The 14,718-nt window shown below is 42.3% G+C and overlaps 1 protein-coding gene across 2 annotated transcripts in view; it reads right to left on the bottom strand.

Annotated features, from left to right (window-relative positions):
• Positions 1-14,718, bottom strand: part of elmo1 (engulfment and cell motility 1 (ced-12 homolog, C. elegans)) — an 88,392-nt gene that overhangs the window by 58,197 nt on the left and 15,477 nt on the right. The window contains exon 1 of one of the 2 annotated variants that reach the window (XM_037975803.1): positions 8,637-8,868. The exons of the other annotated variant lie outside the window; for it this stretch is intronic. The gene's annotated coding sequence lies outside the window, so the exon portion shown is untranslated. Of the gene's footprint in view, positions 1-8,636; positions 8,869-14,718 lie in introns of those variants that run through there. 2 annotated transcript variants of the gene reach the window in all.

Below are 14,718 nucleotides of genomic sequence, written 5' to 3' on the forward strand. Positions count from 1 at the left end.
CCGGGCAGAGAAACTCAACATCAGTCAGGCTGTTATTACATTCGGCATGGAGCTAAAGCTAATTGCTTCCTGAAAAGTGAAACTACAGCAGAAGCGTCAAAGCGGAATAAAAGCATCTAGTTGACATTCACTTCGTCGTGAAGGAGAGAGGGAAGGAAATGCTCCAGTTTGATCTAAAGTTTGGTTTAAATAATATTTCATATTGTGAATATGGATCAGGAGAAATGTCCCCCGAAACATTTTATTCTTCAGATGAAACTAGAAACAAAAATAATAATTGGAGCACGTAATGCTGCAGCTTTTATTCTAGGCTACTAACTCAACACGATACCATCCTGCATAATAAAATATAACATATAGAAGCCCAGGATGCACCAAGTTGACCAGAATTGGTTGATTTTACACCAATAAATGATCAGTGACCAACCGATCAGTCAGTGAATGCATCACAACAAATCTGGTGCTTTTCTGCCCTGTGAACACACCACTGCTACGAAGCTAATCTGAGCTAACAGTAGCACATCTTTAGTGTAGGAGGCTAAAAAAAAACTAAGTGAGTGCTCACATTTCTTAAAGCTTTCCAGTGATGGAGAGAAAACTTGTTTTTTTTGCTGCTTGTTTTACTGTAAACGTTCTATGTCGAATTACAATTCAACAATTCCAGTCAGGGTTCAAATTCGGCCAAAACCTAGAAAAAAAGTCATATTCTGTGTGTTATTTAGAGTTCCTATAGAGAAAGTGGCATTGGCGAAACTCAAAAATGGCAGCTCAAAGCATTAGAAAAGTCAGAATCAGCCTAGAAAAGTGATCTCTCGTTGCGTCGGATCACAGTGAGCCCAGTCATGTCCGTCTGATGAACTTATATCGGTCTTTTATTGGTCAGACCGCAAACAGATCGACTCTCAAACAGGCTCGATGTCTCCAATTTTAAATTCAAATTCAATTCCCTAAAGCGCAGGAAAGCCCATGAATACTATTACTCTACTCCAACATTCTTAATCCTGAGTTTATCCAAACTAATGACCGAAGTTAGAGGAGCAAACAGCCGAACTCGGAGGAAAAACCCTGTGGGTTCTCCACGATAAGCCTGAGGACCCACGATGGGCGAGCAGTCAAATTACTTATAAAAAGCAGCAGCGAGGCAAATCCGCTTCTGAACAGACGGCATCAGTCGTTCACCTTTTTAGCCCGTCTACACAGCTTTCTGCTGAAGAAGTTTGCTTACACACTTTTATTTCAATCAATAAAGCATATAAATAGTCTTGGACTAACTCCTGGGAGAACATTATAGAGCAGGAAGTCGTAAATGATTTATAGATTCTAATCCAGCGTGCATGAGTACATACAGAGCAAGTGTTTTAATGTGTGTATTCAACACACACAGCGCTTTGTACATAAACTTCTGATTTAAAGATAGTATACCTAATAAAAGTGGTCTGGTGTTGTGTGTGAGTCACCCCATAATAATCCACGTAGCCTTAATTCAAGGGGCCGTTCCTATGGCAGCTGCTGCATCAATGGCTTCAGATGTAGATGCGTTTTCTTTCCGAAACGAGTGGCATACTCAAGTCACATCTGTCACAACTCGACGAGAATGACTCATTCAAGCCTTCTGCTTTGAATTTCGCCGGCGAAATATGAATGAGTGCGCCCATTGAAAAGCAGATTGGTTTCATAATGCATGTTAAATACTTCCTGAAGACCGGGTGACGCTCGGCGCATGTGGGGGATTGCAGGGTTGCGTTTCCTCATTTCCTCCCAGTTTTAAAACTCAAGCAGAAAACATATGGTTCCTCGACGAACAACGCTGGTCGGCGAATGCTGCGCTCACACAGACCGACGCCACGATTCCCCTCAGAAAGAGACGCGGGAAAGGAAACCAGGAAGTGTCTCGCAGCCGAGAAACAGCCTGCCAAGATGTTAGGCCGAGTCTTCGACCGTCAGGGGCTTCGGCGTCGTTCCGTTGCTTGGTTCACCACGTCGGCCCACAGTGAAGAGGATGGATTGCTGAGAATTTCTCAACAGATATTTACAGCGCCGAGAAGATAAATCCACGGACGGAACTTTGATTTGTGGTTTTGGAAACGTCCCCACAACTAATGGACAGATTATTACAGAACCAGGAAAAAGACATTCGTTCTCCTCCCAAACTGAACCGCAAATATCTTATTATACATTAAGATCAAATCCAGGAGTCTTATGGATACTCCCTCTTGGTTTCAACACAAAAGAATCCAAATCCTTTTAGTATTTGAGAGTTAAAATTAGTTTGGGGGTATTCATGATTGGCAACAACAAAAATAACTGCAGTTGTCTTGATGAGAGAACACAATGCAGTGCAACATAAAGAAATAGTAAAAATAAAAGAATAAATGCTTCTTTTTGGTGTTAAGCTGTGATTTATCTGTGTCCCGTTATCAAAGAAAAAGGACTTTATAGTGTCTGTTTACTCAATCTTACAAAAACGCATTAAAAAGTGTGAATGTTTGAACAATCTCTAAATCCTTCAACATTTATGACATATTTGAACTAAAGAGCTTCCATCTACTTCAGCTGCATGAAATATCCTGATTTGGGTGTGAAAACAGGCTATTCTCAGCCGTTACTGGTCCAGTATTGTTGCAACATTTGTCAACCAGCTACAGAGAAAATACAGCTTCAATTTAATGTTCAACTATAGACGTAAAACATGGCTGCAGCTTTACTATTAGTGCAAACAAAAGAAGTAATCAGTGTCCAGAAAACCAGCGACCGTCTCCTGACCATGCGTCCCTTGGTGCAATACTTACTGCATTAGTCCACAAATGTTTGTACTAAAACTCAATGCTGTGCCTATTATTTTCCAATTTTACAGTATATTTTAATGGAGCCGCTGCCAAATGATGAGTGACTATTTCATTAAGAAAAGCAAAAACCCCTGAGATAGATCCTAACCATCTCCTTTATAACTATTATTCTAGTTTTATTAGTTTAGTCTAGATTGGTTTCAGAAGGGACCTTGGTGGTTACGGTTTCTAGAAGAGGAAACAAAAAAATTGTCAGTGCTATAGAGCAGGTGTAGCGTGCAAGTCTGTCCTTTAAATGGTGCATTTTGACAGGAACAACGCTGGATTCCTGGTGCTTATTTGTGCGTTCATCTGTACGTTTTCAAAGAAAAATAAAGTCGGGAGAAAACCGTTTACTGTCGTGTGCAACTGTGGATCTTTGCTCAGTGACAGCATGCAGAGTTCAGACAAGCTTTTGCTTTAGTAATAAAAGAGAACGTCACTATGTTGCAGATATTGTTTACAGCCACCATTTAATTGAGGTGACAACTGTCAGTAAAAATGGGATACGGTGTCCTTAGTAATACAGAAAGGACATTTAAAAGACTTGAGAGCCCTAAGAAGCTAACAAACAAACAAAAAATATATAATTTTCAGGCCGCTGTTGCTGTTTTTTCATTACGATGCAGTTTGCGTAGTGATTTCAACTGACCGGAACAGTTCCAGTCTCTGCAAGCACCAGGGAAATAAACAAAACTCTGCTTCGACCTTTTCAATTTTAACCACAGCGCAGTTTATACGGTTAAACACTGCAGTCATCACTCATAATGTGCTGCTAATTAAAAACAGCATAAATAAATAAATTGGGGGAAAAAGAATGGTGAGTGTGAGGCAAAAAAACCCAACGAGCCCGCTGCCTTTTAATGCCAACCCGAGGGACGGTGTCATCTTAAAAATCAGCTGTTTAAAAGTTAAAACGCGATTAAAACAAGGAGAGGACGACGCTTCGGGGACTCGTAGAAGTGCGCAGCTCATATGCTCCAGTTGTGCCGTTTGAACTTTAATTGGTAAAACTTCCCGGTTTTATTGGTTGAAAATAGCGTCGAATTTAATGGCCAACCCCGTCTGAGGCTTCAGGAGGAATTCAGCCAGTTGTTTGTGTTCAGCGGTGAAAACCTTAAATAAGCTGTTATTATAAACTACAGGAAGGTCAGCTAACTCACACCTGATCCGCTCATTTCAGATTTGTGTGCAGATTCTGCACCAATGGTTGCAGACATTATGAAACTGGAGAATGGAGCAAGTTACAGAAAGAAGCAGCTATGTTAAATAAGATTAAATTAAATGTGACTGCAGCAGAAAAATAATTACAAATACCAATGTGGGTATGCTTAAACTAGCATTTAAGTCAAATTTACATTGGTGCAATAAGAGATAAAATAATACCACAACTACCTAAGTTGTAAGACGTGAGAGGTCAGTTCAGGTAAAAGGATCGAGCATCTCTTTCTGACAGATGATTGGCTCCAGTAACAACAGAGTGAGTTTATATCTGGGAGCGTATTCTCAGCTTTTTGGTCGCCTGAAAGAGACTTGAGATGACTCAAACATGGACAGCCTTGAGGGTTATTGACTGCATCTCTACACACACACACACACATCGCTCCGCTCTCAGCCGGGGTACGTCCCTTAAAAAACAGGCTCCACTCTAATTGGGAGACAAAGCGACCCGACACACCAGCACACCCAACGAGCAGGTTGACGAGTGCTTCGCCGCTCGTTTGATCAACGTGTTTTTCCTGGAGCCGACACACCGAAAACAACTCGAAGCGGGGTTTTGTTTTTGTGTTTTCGTGTGTGTGTGTGTGTGGGGATGTGTGTATCCCTGTGTCTACGGTGAGCCCGGAGGTCTGCGCGTCAATTCCCATTTCGTCACATTGACATCTCATCACAGCCACTTTCCTGTAAATGGAGGCGCGTTACGGAGCCAGCTGCTGTCAGAGCTCATCGTGTCAGAGCAGGTGATCTATATTCCGGCCCGGTTCGGCGTGGATGAGTAAAAAGTTTATTTTTCGCCTCCGCCGGGAGGCTGAAAGCAGCTCGTGAATCAAAACAATCCCCTTGGTTTTTTTTTACTTAAAATGGCCTACTTCATTGTTTACAGGACGGGGACTCGATGGCTTTGTTTCCCCACATCTGAAGCCTTGTGCTTCCGTCAGACGCTGACAAGTCGCATTGTTGCGCTGCAGAATTCAATAAAAAACAGAAATTAAAAATGTGCAAGAACTATTAAGGCACTTCCTCCCTTTTTCCTTTCAGTTAAGACTACAGTGATGCGCCGCACACAACAATATGCTGCCAAAACATTAAAATCACAAGACATATTCTAAGCTATGGATCAGGATCTATGCTTAACCGTAACACGCTTTTCAGTTTAAGTGGATATAAATCCTCGGGAGTAGAGAAAATATATAGTTACACATTGTGTTAGAAACTGGTGATCTGATCTGGTGCCAGAAGTCTGAACTAAGGTACAAAACCATCAATAAGGAGCAGGGAGAGGAGAAAAGCCCTCTGATTTGTTGAGCCGGGCTCAGTTTCACCTTAATAATTCATGATGTGTTATGTGAAGGTCACATCCTCTGTAATATGAGGAGAGTGGGGTGAGGGGAGAAAAAAGGGGTGCTAAAGGTGAGAAATGAGAGGGAACATCAGAGGAAACGGGAGAAGGGAGTAAGCATGCTGGTGAAAAGGATTAAAGGGAGGTGCATACAGGCATTACACAGCATTTAAACAATATACAAAAGGTAAATAATTGAATGTGCAACGAAAAATGGATGAAAAAAGAAAAACAGAGAAAAAAGGCCACACATGAAAGAAATCAAGAAAAAAAAGTAAAAGTAAAGAGCTGTGGATGTTGGAGAACCTATAAGTAAACTGAAGAGGTTATTAAAAATAAAAGACTGTCAAAGTCCTTCACAGGAGACAGCTGAATTACAGCCGGCTGGCCCTCTCACCAACTTAATGGTGACGGGGAAGAGAAGGAGACGATGATGGCGTGACCGACGACACTCGGTCCTGATAAAGACCTGAAAGCCTCGGTTAACACATTTATGGAGCCTCGCTCTTTATGACTCCAGACTGTCGGGGTTGGAATTACAGGTGACCTGATTTTAACCCGCTATATTTCTCCGACATTTAAGCCGTCACAGGCTGAGACGTCCAACATGTGGAAACCCTCTGACTCCAGACCAAAATAAAGGCTGCATTATTGCTGCCATGCCTTATTTACCCATTTAGATGTTTTTACTACATTTCTCAATTGTAAATAAGTCCGATTCCAACCGTTTTGACCAAAACAAAAATCCCCTTATTTAAAAAAATATATTGTTTTAAGTAAACTGTTGCATATTTAGTTTTTTCTGTTGTTTTTTTTTAACTAAGGAGGTTTTAGCTCATTAAATACTGGTTTAAAACTACCTGTTACAGATCGTGTCAGAAAGAAAAAGCTCAACTTCATACCTAAAACTTTCAACAAACATTCATGCAGTTTTCTCCTTCCTGGGTGTGCCTGCGTTTGGTTTCGAGCCGCGTCGATTTCAGAGGAATCCCTTCTAGCTCTACATCTGATGCCTTCACAAAGGGGGGGCCCACCTTGCTGCAGGGGATCGACGGCAGGTTTGCATCATCCTTCATGTGAGAGCTGAGACAAAGGGCTGCCAACGCTGCGCCAAGGACCGAGAGCGACGGTCGCTTTGATCCCGACGCCTTTAAACTTCCACACTTCTGACATAACCCGATTACGTTACACCTTGTGCGGGCACGTAGAGACACACACACATCCTTTCAGCTCACGTACGGCAGATTACAGGATCCCAGACCCTCCCAGTCCTGCGAAACGGTCATAAAATAAATCTGCTTCAGTACGTTGAGAGATGAAGGTATTTATTACCCCGTCACAGTTCTCCCCCAATCAAACTAAACTGTTTTTAAAGCTTCATTCTGTTTCAGATTTGCTGCTTTGTTTGCGACCATCGTCCTGCCGGGCGACCCACTTCGGGCTGATTCGGAGCTCGGACCGCCAGCCTGAGCGGTAGAACATTTTGGAGGGCGGAGATGTAAAAGGGTTGGGCTCGTGGCTTCAAAACAAGCCCAGATGATCAGCCCGCCAAAAGTGGGAAAAACTCAACCAAACATGGCTCTGCTGCGCCTTACGATCAAATCTCTTTATTTTAGTCTCGTCTGTCAAACAAATGGATTTCAAATTTGTTATCTTAGGTTCGCCTCAAACCACAGATGTGCTGTCATGCCATTTCTTTTTAACAAATAAAAGTCTTTCTTGCAGTAACCCAACAAACAAGTCATACTTGTTGTTCAGTTTTCGTCCAATTGAAGTTTGCTGTCGTGAACTTGAATATTTAAAACGTTAACTCAGGCCTGCAGGGTTTGGGATGGTGTTCTGCAACATCTCCGGGCATTGCACAGTCTGACCTCGGGATGAACTTGCTGGGACATCCACTCTCGTCTTCAAAGTGCCCCCCCCTTGAGAATGAGCATTCCCTTTGCAGAACTCCAAATGGTTGGGAAATGTCTTAAATCCTTAGATTGATGAGGAGCAACATCTGCCTCTCTAAGACCGCCGCCGCTGCTGTTCTTCTTCATTTGAACTTCATCTCAAAAGTCCTGAAATACTCCAGTGATAAAAGCTGATGGAGTCACTACACTTAAAAGAATCTTAAAGCTCTTATGTCTACAACTAAGTCCGACAACCGCTAAGACAAAGGGCTGGAAAAAAACAACAACAACAAAAGAAGACGACAAAAGGAAACAGGAAAGGTTGGGGTCACGATTTAAGAATCAACCGAAAAAGGAAGTGCAATGCAATAAGAAACTAAAAGATATGGTATACAGATGCAAAAAAAGAATATCAGACCAAATTGTTTCCTCATAACAACAAAAGAAGGACAATAAGTTCAGTCTTGTTAGGTTTTGAATGTTGCATCCTGGTGACTCCTGCCAGGCACATGTGTCCCTCAGCAGGCCCTGTTTGTGTGAGAAACCAGCCCCAGTTCTCAAAACACCGCCGCAGCCAGGATATCCTGTCAAACGTCTGTGCCATCCGCACACAAAAGCCCCCCCCCCGGCAATCAGCCGACCTTTCTCGTGCGGCGAAATCCGGCGCGCACCTCGCAGAAAACACAGGCAGGGCGAGAAATCCGAGGCAAACAAGCGAGTCGGAAACAATCGGAGATACTCTGGATCGTGGTGTGCAAAACCAAGATAATCACAAGGTTGGGATTTTTAAACGACAAGGACAAAAAAGAAAAAGAGGACTCTTGCCAGTGAAAATATGAACAGCAGGCAAAAATTAAGCCCAAAGGCAAACATCTAATCCACAATGTGTAGTTGTAGTTGTGGGGATCCTCATATTGCCAAGTTGTAACTTTCCAAAAAGTGTGCTCATTCTGTTGCAGGTCCAAAAGTAAACTACACACACACGCACACACAAACACACACACCACATTTCCAACCTCATAAGGTCTCAATCCTCAAATGTCCTACAACCCATATGATATTAACATTTTTTTCCCCCCTCTCTGGTTGAGATACAGAAAACACAGACAAGTCCCATTTTGGATCGTGCAAAAAAAAAAAAAAAAAAAAAGAGCACACCAAGTGCACACAAAGACTTCACCGCTTCAGAGAGAGAGCAAAACATCTGACCACAGCCTCAGCGCCCACTGCAGAAGGAGGCAGGAGGCAGACAGGGGAGCAGAGTCTGCCACACCCTGAGGCCTACTGCATCCTGTGTAGCATGAAGAGTAAAAACACACACACACAAAAAAAAAAAAAAAATATATAACGACTCACCCAAAAGGACTTGACAACCAGCAGAACTTTCAGCCTTTTTTCCGAGTCAACCTGCTTCCGGAGGATGTGAAGGAGAAGGACGAGGGAAGGAGCGTTCTCCGAGCGGCTCTCAGCCTGGCGAGGAGCTTTCAGCGTTAAAAAGCCATGAGCGAGAGCTTCGCAACTGTGTGCAACTTCGACCGAGGCAAAAAAAGAGCAACTAGGAGAGCTCTGAGCGACACAGAAGGAGGAAGTAGGCGTTTGTCAAGAAAAGAGGAAATAGGTTTGTCAGTTAAAAAAAAAAAAAAAAAGGCGGCAAATTTTAAAGATGAGGTGACTGCGAGCTGAAAGAGACGCCGAAGGACTCTGCAGTTCGAGTCCACATAGAAGGTTTTATCACCTGTAGAAGGAAAAGACGAGAGTTGACCCGCTCTCGTGCAGGTTTCCCATCAGCGTTAATGACTGAGTGACAGCCTGATTTCATTCATGCGCTCAAATAAATAAAAAATTTAAAAATGACCCCAGATATGACCAGATATTATCAACCAGCGTCGCTCACACTTCCACCTCCACCTCTAATTACCAGACTTGGAGCAGTCTATAACAGGCAGCGACGGAGTGACTCAGATGGTTTACGCTGTCACGATGATCACAAGGCCAAATTAAACATTCGCCGCTTGCCAACATGACGCGCTCCGTTTCAGACCGAGCGCTCCACAGTCCATCTGTGAAACTGACACAGGGGGAAAAAAAACAGATGTTTACTCCACCCAGGTTGAGGTCAGTTTTGGTTCGCGTGAGCCCCAGAGGAGCGGGGCCTAAGTTTACTTGCGGCTCAAACCCCCCGCCAGGGTTTTGTATGAAAAGAAAAGCGTCCAAGAAATCATTTCAACACGGCAACACGAGGGAAAAACAAACAAGACAGTGGAAGGATGTCATTCTCACACCGAAAGGCCTCGTTTTTGTTTTCTGCCGAGCAAAGAACACGCGAGGAACGAGATGGACCTGGGGGGTAAAAGTTGAGGCAGATAAAGAAGGAATTCATGCGTCACTTTCAACTCCTTGATCCGAGTGCTAAGATGAAATAAAAACCTGCATGATTTGGGTAGAAAACTGGAAAAAGTCACGATCCAGCCTGTCTCTGACACGCTGTCTCTATTGCTAAGGCTTGTATGGGGAAATTGCACAAACAAGCATTTCCCCTGTGTCACAGCTGACAATTCCTGGCGTCCAGGTGACATGGCAGTCCTTTAGGACTGTTTCCTCCGTTCAGTTGGCCTTATGCAGCCGGACAGGTCCGTGTCCCAGCTCTGCGGTCCAATCCAGGACAGCAGCTCATCAGCTCGAACCCTGTAGGAGCCTGAGAGAGTCGTAGCTCTGCTCATCGTAACCGGGCTTTTGTTTCGTTGTCTAAAATAGGGCCTGGTGCAACAATCCGTTACTCAGCTGAAAGTCGAGTTAAACTGGGTCATGCATGCGTGGCGTTGTTAACTCCCGGAGGCCGGGCCAGAGTTTACTTTGTTCAGTTTTCCCCTCACATGTTGGTTTGCTTTTGTTGCTTGGAGGCATCATGTCAAGTGATTGTTTTCTGAGGTTTAGCTTTGAAGAGAGGGTGAAGACCAAAAACCTTTTGTTTCTTTCCTTTAACTCGTAGAAATAATAACATAAAAAAAATCAACGAGACAGTGCATTTTCTGTTGATCTTTTTTTTTGGTTTAAGCAGCACCCTTCACCTTTATTTTAATCCACTCTACTATCATGATGTTTGTTGCGACTTCAGCTTTTAGAAAAAGGAAATTATTTTGCCTTAGATCTGGCATGTTTAGTATGACATCCTAGCTAATACAGCCCATAACAGGTAAAACAAATAAAACAAACTTGGCACAAAAGGAAATAAAACGTGTGTTTGGTTGATTATTTTTTGTTGTATCAATGCTTCTTGGCAATAAATCTTATACCACTGGAAGCCTGTTTATTTCCCCTTAAATGGCACCACATTTGTAAGGAGAATGAATCTGTGGAGTGTGTGGGCTGCACTCGTGAAAAACTTGTCAGATCTTGACAAACAGCTTATTCTGCTATTGATTCTTGTTTGGTGTTGTTTATTGTAATGGATGATGAAAGTCTGAAGAAACGAGACATATTTGGCAGTTTAACAATTTACTCCTTGAACAAACAGGGGCTTCAGTAGCATGTGGAAGAACCATACACAGCCACAACAGCCTACCCCTCCTCCTCCTCACCCTGCTGTGGGACGGCGTCCCGTTCTCCAACCAGCTCCTGTTGTCAGTCAGTCAGCGTGGTTGTGTCGGTCACTCTGGAACAAACAACAGACTCCAGCTGATCCCACAGGTGATCAGTGGGGTCAAAGGTCAGGACTGCAGGCAGGTCACTCCGGGAGGTTTGTCTCTGATGAACCCCACTCTGTCACCGTGGAGGATGAAGTTCAGTCCCAGGTGCTGACCATCAGGCAGCAGAAGCTCCAAACAAGAGTCAGCAGCAGAACAAGCTGCTCGGCAGAGAAGATCTGGAAAGTTTCTCATGGCGCAACTCACACGTATTTTCCCAACAATTGTGGCTCCTTTTAAGAGAAAATAAACTGGCTTTCCATAAGAATTACTGCCAAGAAGCGTTGTTAAAAAGAAATAGTTGACCAAACACAAATTTTCTTACCTTTAGTTCTATGTTTAATTAGACAAAAGTAAGCTACCTAAAACTAAACTAAAAAAGATGAATTGTGATGTCATTGCAACAAAAAAAAAACATTTTCTTTATAGAGAAAACATCTATTTTTTTGGTTATATTGAGCAAAACAAAGCACAGAATACAGGTGAACTACACTGAGGGAGATTTTAGAATATAATAAATATTTTATCAAGCACAGCCTTAAAAGTCAGTTACAAGATTTTAAAAAAAAAAAGCACAAAGAATGGGCTGGAAAAACAAAATCTTGCATTTTGCAGGAACGGTGATTTAGTGTTGAGTGTTTTATTTACAAGCCATGAAAACATGATATTTGTGCAGCTACAAGAAAGCAAAAAAATCACACGTTAAGTGCAATTTGGAGCGATATACGCTGATCTGAATTACAACCTGTGCAAATCTAGTTCAGATCACGCCCCCCTCATTTCTACTATTTGTGAGCTTTAAACATAAAGGAAGATGATAAACAAGAATTTGCTCGCATTCGGGAAACTACAACCTGACTAATGATCAAAATATTTTTGTTTGTGCCGTTCAAGAGAGGCTGTTTATCATCAAGCTGTGGCTCTGACTGTGGCGTGCATTATGACCGCCTGCTTGTAACACGCTGGTATTTCAGGAAGGCAAGCTTATGGTTGCACTCGTTCCCTAAATTGGTCAGGATGAAATGTGTCAGCTGAAACACTAAAATGCAAATACAGGATTTAAAAAAAAACAATGTCAGGCAGGGGCTGACGTCAATTGGTTGATTGTGGGTTGCAGTTTCATAACCCCTTTTACTTATTTTCAGGTTCCCTTTCCTATTTTTTTTTTTTCCAAAGCTGAAATGAATCAGCACATTCCCAGTCTGCATGTAGCAGAAGTTGGTAGGCAAAGATAATTCAGCTCCTCCTCAGGGGAGCATCCATTATTTAAAACCACATCCAAATCCATTCCACTTAAAAGGGGGTAACAAGCCTTACTTAGAAACCATCCCTCCAGTGATTGACAGCCAGGAATTCCAGCGTACAGAAGTCAGCGCTAATAAAACCTCATCTTAGTGAGATGAGACTATTAGGCGATCGGCGCTGGATTTTCCCAGCGTTCTAATTGGGCTCGTGGTCTCGTCGCTTCAGCTTTGAACATGTTGAAAACAAATGTGCGCAACAAATTTTCTCTAAAAAATAAAGCTGCCGGTGGCACCTCGAACCCATTTGGACCACTTCCCAATTTTACCCCAGCCGTTCTGAACCCGTCACTTGGTCGCAAACACTCAGACTCAGTGAGGCTGTAATTGAAAATCTGATTATTTTCTCACATTATTGAGTCGCCAACTAGTCTCAAACAGTTGCAGCCCTGTAAGATACTACCCATATGTGATGAGAGAGAGAGATCGCCTCAAACTGTTCCTCTCGTTGGAGACGCCAAAAAAAACGAAAACAAACATGAGAAGCATCAACTCATCACCATTTCTTTTAGTTAACAGGGTTTTGAAACAAACATAACTTCACTAATTAACTAACCAACAAATGTTAGTTCGCAAAAAGCAGAACGACAACAAAAGAAGCGATATCCACCCCAACAAGCACCTGGATTTTAGAACAATAACAACATTTTGCTGGTGCTCATTTTATATATTTGTTTAGGTTTTTCCACCCTTGTGTAAATTGGTTTAGGAAACGTAATACATTTTAAAATGACCTGCGGTTTCTCTGGTATTTTTTAAATTTAATCTATAACTTTTTTTAATACAGTGAGACAGTGGCATTTCTGCTTAAGGTCATCATAATGTTAGAATCTCATACCGGCCAGTGCCTTCTAGGAAATAAAGAAATTGCAAAATCGAATCCGCAAAGGGACCCCCCCCCAGAACAAGATGAGGCTCACGAAAACAACCTGTTATGAAATACTCCTCGCCTAACAGTGGACCATTCCTCTCGGATGAAGATTATCCAGACGATTACGTCTCGTTAATAAAGCCAGATCGTCGTCGTCCTTCTCAGCAATCGCCCGTAAACACGTGCCGGCTCTGCAGAGCGTCAAAAACGAGCACGGTCATGTTACATAAATGTAAAAAAAAAAGCAACAGTTTCATGAGAAACGACCTTATTATTTACTCAGAAATTGTATGCAATGGCTGCATAATCGTCTCCGTATTTCCTACACGCACAAAAAGGAAAAGAAAACTGAGCAAAACATCATCCAAATGCCACCTCTCATATGGTGTTGACAGCCACACTGTGAAGTGAAAACTGCAGAGAAGGTGGTAATAGGCACACAACCTGCAAGCTACAGCGTCTACTTAATTGGACCAAACACTCCCGGGTGGATCTTACTGCAGGAAATGTCAAGCACAGTGCTTTACTTGGGTCTCACTGCCCACGAACTGCACAAGTATCCTCTTATTATCCTGTAATAATGACTAGAATGTGGTCACGCAGGCTAATGTGCTGCTGACTCCTCGCTTGTCGAACAGCGACGTTACTACAATACAGGTTGGAGGAGAAAACGGAGGCCGTTTACAGCACATAAGACTGCAACCACAAAACCTGCAATCAATAACGGCCCTCTTTTGTACCTAGTTAGTAGCATTTTGAACTCTTTGTTATTAGTTTGCCATTTCAAAAGGGAGCTAATTACCTATAAATTATCAGCTCATAGCAACAGTCAGCTCCACTTGGTTCGGTCGTCCAGGCGCTCACCTTTTCTTGTTTCTTTAGTCTGTCATTTTAAGTGGAAACGGATATCTAAATTATGCAAACGACAGGTTAGTGGAGCGTAAGGAAAGGTAATGTCTGTATTTCAGTGTGTGACTCATTAATGTCAACATACAGTTAGTTACAAGCATCTAGAATAATGATACTCTCAAGTTAGTGTGCCAACAAAAAGACACTTGTTGGACACAAAAACATAAAAAACGGAGCTAATAATTAACTTGACCTTAACCTAGTAATATAACAGAAACAGGTCCTAAATACTTTCAAATAATTTATCTGGCATTAAAAAAAACAACTATTTCTGCCATCGTAGTTTGTTTTGAAAGGATTATAAAGTGAAAACAGATCAATTAGACTAGTGAAAATGAAAAAAAAAATAAAAAAAATTTGCGACTAGCGGAATTCACAGTAGCACAGGTCTCTGCACCTGAAGCCCCTGTTTTATTGTGGTGGTGGTTGGGGGAGGGGGGAAGTCAGCTGCAGGACTTGAGGTGAGTAAATTGTAATTCACTGCAAGTCCCGACTGTCTGAACATGCTCATTTTGTTTTTTATTTTAAAGCAAAACCATGAAACAGGCAACCGTTGTAAAAACAAAGCAGCGGCTGAGATTAGCACTTGTTGCTTTCTCTGCTTTTAAATGTTTTTGTTTGGATTTTTTTTTTTCCCCACCCGCTGTGCCGACGCTCACTGTGCCATATTAATT

Source organism: Kryptolebias marmoratus, linkage group LG5 (assembly GCF_001649575.2).
Source record: "Kryptolebias marmoratus isolate JLee-2015 linkage group LG5, ASM164957v2, whole genome shotgun sequence".
NCBI classification, from domain to species: Eukaryota; Metazoa; Chordata; class Actinopteri; order Cyprinodontiformes; family Rivulidae; genus Kryptolebias; species Kryptolebias marmoratus.